Raw genomic sequence first — 9,476 nt, forward strand, 5'->3', positions numbered from 1 at the left:
CAACTATACGGATGTCACGGACAAAAACCGGTTGACCATAGACAGGGGAAGCATCATACCTCATGCACATTTGCTCCAGCCCTAGAATTACCCTTGTATAAGTGAGTAACCTCAAAATTCTGGTGGGCTTACCCAAGCAGATCAAGCCTCTCCAGAAGAAGCTAACATCTTAACTTCCGAGTTGTTCTCTTGCTAGAATATGGCAGACACATATATTGGGAAAATAGTATATTCCAGGCAAGTGAAAGATCAGGGCAATGCAAGTCAAAACTTCAAGAGGCTTATCACCTGGTATCTGCCTGCAAGTGACCCAGTAACAAACACATATCACTTGGTATCTATCAGGAAAATACCAAACATCAAATGCTGAGACAGAGTACTGGGATGCTGGGGATCAAACAGATCGGCTACTGCAACCTTCTAAATTTAAAGCAGGTAGCAAAACATTCCCAAGAAAGTCATTCAGAATTCAGCAATATCAAATCCATACGGTATGAAATCCAAGGGGTGTAAAGCATGTAGGAAATCTTTCCAACTAGCATCATATCTAATTCAACAATATGGAAATCACTCTGATGAATAACCTTATCAATGTAAAGCACGTAGTAAAACGTTCTCACGAAAGTTCCGTACAGGCAATAAATTCATAGAGCTAACAGTCCCCATTAATATTCACGGAGGAGGCAGGAAAATGTTCTCACAAAAATGTATCTAATTCAATTAAAACACCCAAAGAGGGAGAGTTTGGGAATCCTCCAGCCTTTGAGGCAGGCTTCCAACCATGGAATAATCCTCCTGGTTTTCTTTCCACTGTCCTTGGGTGGCACCTTCTTTCCTTACAACTCATAGAGCTGAGACTACTTGATGAGCCCTTTGTTCTTTCTGATTCTCTTTACTTACGAGAAGTCCATCCAATCCCATGCAAGTTACAGCATTTTCTCTGCTGGATCTGGATCAATCCCAGTCCGGTCCAGCACACAATCTGCTCAGGGCTTACTCTTGGCTTTGCACTCAGGCAACTATACAGATGCCAGAGATCAAACCCGGTCGACCACATACAAGGGAAGTATCTTACCTGATGCAGGGTTGCCTCAGCTATAGAAATACTTAAGTATAAGTGAGCAAAATCAAAATTCTAGTGGCCCTTACCAATCAGATCAAGCCTCTCCAAAAGAAGCTACATTCTTGACTTCCGAGTTGTTTACTTGCTAGAATCATGAAAATAGAATATTCCAGGCAAGTGAAAGATCAGGGTAATGCAAGTCAAATCTTCAAGAGGCTTATCAATTGGTATCAGCCATCCAGGGTATTAACAAAATACCAAACACTTATCACTTGGCATCTGTCAGAAAAATACCAAAAATCAAATGCTGAGACAGAGTACTGGGATGCCAGGGATCTAACCGATGGGCTGCATGCAAGGCAAGCAAGCATGTAGGAAATCATTCCCACTGAAATCGCATCTAATTCAACAAGATGGAAGTCACTCTGAAGATAAACATTGCAAATTTGAAACAGCACCATTCTCACGAAATTCATGCAGAATTCAGCAATATCAAATTCATGCAGTATGAAATCCTAGGGGTGTAAAGCATGTCGGAAAACTTTCCCACTAGAATATCTAATTCAACAATATGGAAGTCACTCTGAAGAAAAACCTTATCAATGTAAAGCAAGTAGTAAAACTTTCTCATGAAAGTCATGTAGAATCCAACAATATCAAATTCATACAGGAAGAAATCCGAGGGGTATAAAGCATGTAGGAAATCGTTCCCACTGAAATCATACCTAACTCAACACTATCAAAGTTGGACAGGTGGGAAACCTTTCTCAATAAAGTAACATCTAAGACAAAAATAATAAATTCATACAGGTAACAGTTCACATGAATTTTCACGGAAGAGGTAGGAAAATGTTCTCACAAAAAATATCTAATTCAATTAAAAACCCAAAGAGGGAGACACTGGGAATCCACCAGTCATTCAAGCAGGCTTCCTACCATGGAATAATCCTCCTGGTCTTCCTTCCACTATCCTTGGGTGGTACCTTGTTTCCTTACACCTCATATAGGTGAGACTACCCGATGAACCCTTTGTTCTTTCTGATTCTCTTAACTTTACCAGAAGTCCATCCAATCCAATGCAAGTTACAGCATTTTCTCTTCTGGATTTAGGACCAATCCCATCCTGGTCCAGTGCACAATCTCCTGAGGGCTTACTTTTGGCTCTGCATTCAGGCAACTCTACGGATGCCAGGGATCAAACCCGGTCGACCACATACAAGGGAAGCATCTTACCTGATGCAGGATTTCCCCAGCTCTAGAAATACTTAAGTATAAGTCAGTAACCTCAAAATTCTAGTGGGCCTTACCAATCAGATCAAGCCTGTCCAGAAGAGGCTACATTCTTGACTTCAGAGTTGTTTACTTGCTGGAATCTGACAGATACATATATCAGGAAATGAGTATATTCCAGGCAAGTGAAAGATCAGGGTAATGCAAGTCAAATCCTCAAGAGGCTTATCAATTGGTATTTGTCTGTAAGATATTAAGAAAATACCAAACACTTATCACCTGGAGGGCTGGAGTGATAGCACAGCGGTGGGGCGTTTGTCTTGCACACAGCCAACATGGCCGACCCGAGTTCGATTCCTCTGCCCCTCTCGGAGAGCCCGGCAAGCTACTGAGAGTATCTTGCCCTCACAGCAGAGCCTGGCAAGCTACCTGTGATGTATTCGATATGCCAAATACAGTAACAGTAACACAGTATCACCTGATATCTCTCAGCAAAATAGCAAACATCAAATGCTAAGACAGAGTACTGGGATGCCAGGCATCAAACTGATGGGCTGCATGCAAAGCAAGCAAACATGTAGGAAATCTTTCCCACTGAAAAAACATCTAATTCAACAATATCGAAGTCACTCTGAAGACAAACATTTCAAATGTGAAACATACACAGTCTCACAAAAGTCATGCAGAATTCAGCATCATCAAATTCATACAGTATGAAATCCTAGGGGTGTAAAGCATGTCGGAAATCTTCCCACTAGAATATGTAATTCAACAATATGGAAGTCACGCTGACGAAAAATCTTATCAATGTAAAGCAGATAAAAAAACGTTTATAAAGTTTCTTCTGAATACATAAAGTATCTGCTCTATTTTAGAGTCCTATTTGGGGACCCTGATCTCTCAAAATTGGTCAACTTATTGAGGCCACAGTCAGTTATGTAACTAACATAACATACCCACCGTTTATTCAGTGATGTGATCATTTTTAGTCATTCCTTTTTGGTAATGAATGACTTCTCATATAATATTTGTGCAGAGACATCCTTAAGATTTAAAGGCATCCATCTCTCTTGGTCACCACTATTAAAGATACCAAGTACCATTATTCCTCCTGTTATTCAGCAGAGGGATAACATGGTGTAAGATGACCCTGCTCTCTAGGCAGCAGGTAGACTACAGAGAACCTTGACACATTCCACACTGTGTAGTCAATTAAAGGACTTCAATCACCTTCAGAGTGACATCTCTATTTCCTAAAACTGCACGTGAGGGCAGGACTGCAACCAATGCCTCATGTACATCTCCAAATGTGGGAGAAAAGAAATCTGATGTGCAATGAAGGACGGCACAAAAGTACCTTTAGAGCACCCCATAAACCTGTTATTTCCATCTTCAAAGTGTACTACATATCTGGAGCAATTAAAATCTTGTGGGGCTGGAATAAGGAACAAACTCTCAGATCAATTCAAAAGAATTGAAAATTCAGAGAGCTCAAAAAAGGAAAAAGGAAGAGAGTCCACAAATGTCCCAAAAACAACAGAAATGAGATCTGCCTTCAGGAGGAAACCTGACAGATGGATTGGAATGGGATAGGAGAAAAAAATCCAATAGTTGTGCAGGGAAGTGCAGACTTTCAAAGTCAGCAGAATTTTTTTGCTGAGTACCAGTAAGAAAGGCTTTGGTTACAAAAGTTCCTGCTTTCCCAAAATAATCCCGGGGTGAGTCTTCCTTCACCATAACAGCACCAGCAGATTAGTACTCATCAATAGGAGATTCTGACCCACAGGGTCCTCCAAACAGCATCAGGAGTAATTCCTGAGACTGAGCCAGATGAAAAACCTCCATACCATGGAGTGTGACCCCAAAAGGAAGAAAGAAAGTGAACAGGCTATGTTATGCGGAACATTTCAACCGACCTACCACTACAGCTTTTGCAGAGCACCTGTGGAGCTCCCTGATCAATTGCAAAGATTTGATCATCAAGACAGTGAAGGCCAGACCGCAGCAAGGCAACATCATCGTGCAGGACGTGAAGAAGCAGACTGGCACCTTGTTCAGATCCTGGGAGACCCCCTCACAGCGCAGCTGCAGGATAAGGTCCACCTGCTGAAACCCCTGCTCGTCTATGCCGCAAATCTGATCTTCTATGCCGCTGACCTGAACCCGGACCCTGAGCCCGAGGCCCCTGCACCCAGGACCCCCTCCACACTACAGACCCCTCCTAAGTTCCTCCAGCCCCACCGTCCCAAAGTTCAGATGCTTCAGAAAAAGTATCTCTGATGGGACCAATGCAGCGTATGCATATGCAGGTTCTAGAAACTTCCTACAGTAAATATCTTTTCTCTCTTTCTTTTTAATAACCCTAGCCTAGTCTCTTTCAGAACAAGTCTTAAAGACATCAGGTGTATATATATTTTTTATTAAATTATTTATCTGGTTTTTTTTTTGCAGTGGTAAAGGCCCAAAACTATACGCATCATTTACCACTGCCATCCAGATGTGAAAATAATTAAAAAGCCATCAACATCACTGAAAAAGCATCCAAACTGCCTCAGAAAGACTGGGAGCACTGGGTCTCCCTCATGGGGAGCAAGCCACACCCTCCCCCCAAAACTGTGCCTGTCGATGATGAACTCTCACTTGGTCGCCAGACTCCTGCATTCTCCTGTCATGAATGCAGGGATAGGAGTGAGGCCCTAGGAGGGCACATCACAAACCACTGGATAGTCAAAGGCTACAATTAAAAGTTTTTTTAAAAAGGAAAAAATTAAGGAGATGCTGAGTAAGGAGAATTTCATCTAGGAGCACACCAATCCTGGCATCTTGTCCATGGCAAAAGCAGGACACAACACAAAAGACTCCCAGGTTTGCCCCTGCAACATCAAACTGACTGGTTGGATGGCAGGAACAAAGATTTTGGAATGCTCGAATAGGAAATGAATATTTTGGAACCCAGGAAGCATTTTGCATCCTGAAATGGCAAGAGCACCCAAAATCTGATCTCAGACTGTGGACAAGAATTGGCTTAGGATTTTTCTTAGAACTACCAGAACATTGGGCAAGAGCACTAAATAGTGAGTAGGACATTTGCCTTTTACTTCTTGAATCCACCTTCAATCCACAGCATCTAATATGGTTCCTCAAGTTCTGCCAGGATTAAGTCCTGAGTTTAGAGTCAGGAATAACCAATGAGCATCGCTAGGTGTGGTCCCAAAACAAAACAAAACAAAACAACTAAACCACACCATTCCTTCTGTTCCTCAGGAGCCCTCCATCCCATACATACTCATGTCCTCTGATGCTAGTGCTTTCCTTTCAGTTTCATATTATTATATATTCCCTTTCCACTTTCAGTGAGATTGCAGAAGCTCATGATTAAATAAATAAAACAATGAGCGAGTTGTCCAAAATATTACAGAAGGGGCTAGATTCAGAATACAGAGCATAGGGAGTTTGCCTTGCTCGTGGCTGACTCAAATTCAGTCCTGGAGCTATAGGGGAAGCCCAGAGCCTTTCCATGACACAACTGGCTTGTGGCTAGCTTCCTCTTTCCACACCTCATTCAACGATGGAAGGAGCTGCTATTCTGAAAAACTCAATCTCTTAGGAATACACACATCAGGGTTTTGTGCTTTACATTTTTGAGTTTAAAAAAAAAATTTAAAAAAGAGAGCTAGAGAGCCAGTACAACAGGCACGGCTGGATCAATTGTTGGGGGGGGGGGGGGGAACAAAACAGGTGAAGGGTACCAGAAATATAATTTCCTTATTAGAGGAAACTAGGAAGTGGAAGAAAAGTTTGTGTTCACCAAGGGGGGGGAGCAGATTACCCCCATTATCCTGACCATCCTACAAAAACTATTTAACAGATTGCCTGACATACTCATACCAATTTCAATGATGTTCACTATAGCCTTAGGACTAATAAACTTGCCCTGCACACAGCTCACCCAGGATCGATTCCTGAGCTTAATATCAAGAATAAGCCCTGAGACCTGGTGGTATACCCATCTCCACCAGCCTCCACCCAGAAAAATTAAAATTAACCAAGAATAGATTACTTCTCCCCAGAGAGGATCAATTTGGGATAAGCATAATGAGGGGCAGAGCTCAAGCGATACACTTTCCCTGTCAGAGGTCACCACGGAAAAATACCCTGGTGTTCAAGGGGTGGCACAGTTCTTCTGGTTTTCAACAGATTTCCTGCAGAGCCCATCATAATTCCAATGACGCTTTCCACCAGAACTTGCAGCTGCCAGAGTCGTCATGGGCAAAATTCGCTCCACATGATGGGCTGCTTCAATAAAATTCATTTTGGAAGACCTTGGTACCAAACACAGGTTGTAAGGCAGCAGAAGAGCACAGACAGCAGGTATAGGAAGGAAAGATTCTAATTTGGCATGATCATGAAATTGTGCAATCTTCTGATCAACCCATAAATATAAGAGTCTTAAAAAACAGGAGCCAACCATGCCAGTTTTCCCAATCTTCCTCAACTCTACTTCAAGAGCTCACCGAATTTCTAAAAGATACCAATGAAATCACCTCTGGGGACGGTGCTGTTTGAGGAGGAGCGTATGAACTTCACGTGGAAAGAATGGCAGTTCCTGGCTGATGAACAGAGGACCCTGTTCAGTGAGGAGACACTGGAAAACTACAGGACCTGGAATCATTGGGACACTCTGTCATCACACCTGAAGCAATCATCAAGTTCAAGAAAGAGTAGAGCCATGAAAAAATAAAAATAATACAAGGAGTAGAGTCATGGATGAGAGATAACTCAAAACAGAGTCTCTCAGGAGAGAAACACAAATAAAAACAATGTAGAAAAACTTTCTCAAGGAAGCCAGATCTAATTCAACATGAAAGATTTCATACAGAAGAGAAACCCTATGTACAAAAAAAAATGTTGGAAAACATTCACAGCGAAATCCTCTTTCATTCAACATAAGAACTCAAACAACAGAGAAACCTAATTCATGTGCTGAATGCTGAAGATCTTTCTCTTGTAAGTCATGTCTGATTAAACATAAGAATTCACATGTGATAAACCCTACCAATGCAGTGAATGCACGAAGAAATCTTTCTCCATTAAGTCATTACTGACTGAACATAACAGGATTCACACGAGAGAAACCCTGTAAATGTAGAGAAACATTCTCATTGAAATCAAACCTCACTAACCATGAGAGGAGACCCTATACATGTAGGAAAACTCTCCTTTTAAATCATACCTCACATTGGGCTGGAGCGATAGCACAGCAGGTAGGGCATTTGCCTTGCACGCGGCCAACCCAGGTTCAATTCCCAGCATTCCATATGGTCTCCTGAGTACCGCCAGGGGTAATTCCTGAGTGCGGAGCCAGGAGTAACCCCTGTGCATCACCAGGTGTGACTCAAGTAGTAAAAAAAATTATAACTCACTGAATAGAAATGAAATTCATGGAGAGAAAACCTGTGAATGGAAAGTAAACAGGAAAACTTTCTCCTTATAATCATATCTCATTAAACAATATAGAATTCATACACGTGAAAACCCTGTTTATTGCAAAGAATGTAGGAAAACCTTTTTGATAAAATTGTACCTCACTCAACATAATTCGTGCAGGAGAGAAACCCTATGAATGTAAAGTGTGGATGAAAACTTTTTACAACAAATAAGGTCACCCGATACACAACATATCTTACAAAGGAGACAGACCCTTAGAGCATGAAACGTAGGCAAAGATTATCCATGAAATGAAACCTCACTAAACTTGAGAAGATTCATGAAGGAGAGAAACCCTGTGAATGCAAGAAAACTTTCTACACGGTGGGAAAGCCAGCCCACACTGCCTTCTCTCTGAGTGGACCCCGTTGTTTCAGGATTGAGCCTTATTGAGAAATTACCTTGCTGAAAATTCAAGTATGCAAGTTTTTGTGGCTGATATCTTGACTTGGGATGGGCTCCCTCCCCTTACCTCCCTGGTACTTCTAGAAGCTCTGGCAGTAAAACCCATGAATCGCCCACCATTCCGTGTAGGTTCATCTATTTTTCTTGCTCCAGAGACTCAAAATCATGAAAGAGATGAAGCAGCAGCCAAAACTCCTTCTATCACCCATGCATGGCTGAGACCTCAGGGGCCAGCCCAGGGCCTGTTCAAACTGAGCCCCAGAAGCTGCTCACTCTCCAACAGCAAAATCGCAGTCATGCATCTGGAGAGACTCCACTCTCTCAGAACAGAGCCTTACCCAGAAATTGACCTGCTGAAAGTTCAGGTGTGCAAAATCTACAGGCTTTGTGACTAAAATCTACAGGCTTTCTCAGTGTTGGGACAGGCTACTTTGTAAATCAGTGTTTAAATAAACTTCGAAACTTAAAGGAATGATGGAACTTTCAGAACCATGGAATCCTGAATTCAGAGCCGAGATATCAACCCTGAGAATCACAGTCTGCGAGTCTATGACAAAATGGTTAATTCTCAAGGATTGACAGAGTATTTAAGTAAGGTGTGTGCCTTGCATGCAGGAGACCTGGGTTTGGTCCCCAGCAAAGCATATTTTCTCCCAAACCTGTCAGGAGTGATTCCTGAGTACAAAGCCAGAAGTAAGACCTGAGCAGAGCAAGATATGGCCTAAAATACAAAACCATGTGGTTCCCGAGTACAGCGAGGAGTAATTAACTAAGGGTAGAGCTAGCAGCAACCCCTGAGCTTCACCGGGTCTGACCCCCCAAAAAATCAATTAGTTTGAGTTTTAAAAAATAATAAAACTCTCTTGCTTCACCAAAAACAGTAAAAAGGAAAGAAAATAACAAACTTTCTAGACTGAAGGAACACAATGGTGACTCTCAGAGAGAAGGAGTTGGTAGTGGAAGGAACCAGCACGGTCTTTTTCGTGGTGGGATAGCACTCAAAGATTGGTGGTGGATGTTGTGACAATTATACACATATAAAGGTCTGAAGCTAACAGCAGAACCTTCACAATATTTCAAACCAATTTTAAGGCAATTTTGAAAAACTGCATTTTTGTATGAGGCAAATTTTGTTGTGTCAATTTATCAATAAAAATAAGTGGCAAGGAACATATGTGGAAATGTATCAACAAAATTGTTCAGGAAAAGACACATCTCAACATAAACAGAACAGACTAACAGCTTCATTACTGTATCTATATCACGCTACTTATACCGAATTAAGTCACAC

The sequence above is a fragment of the Sorex fumeus genome, unplaced genomic scaffold (assembly GCF_029834395.1).
Source record: "Sorex fumeus unplaced genomic scaffold, SorFum_2.1 ptg000268l, whole genome shotgun sequence".
NCBI lineage: Eukaryota > Metazoa > Chordata > Mammalia > Eulipotyphla > Soricidae > Sorex > Sorex fumeus.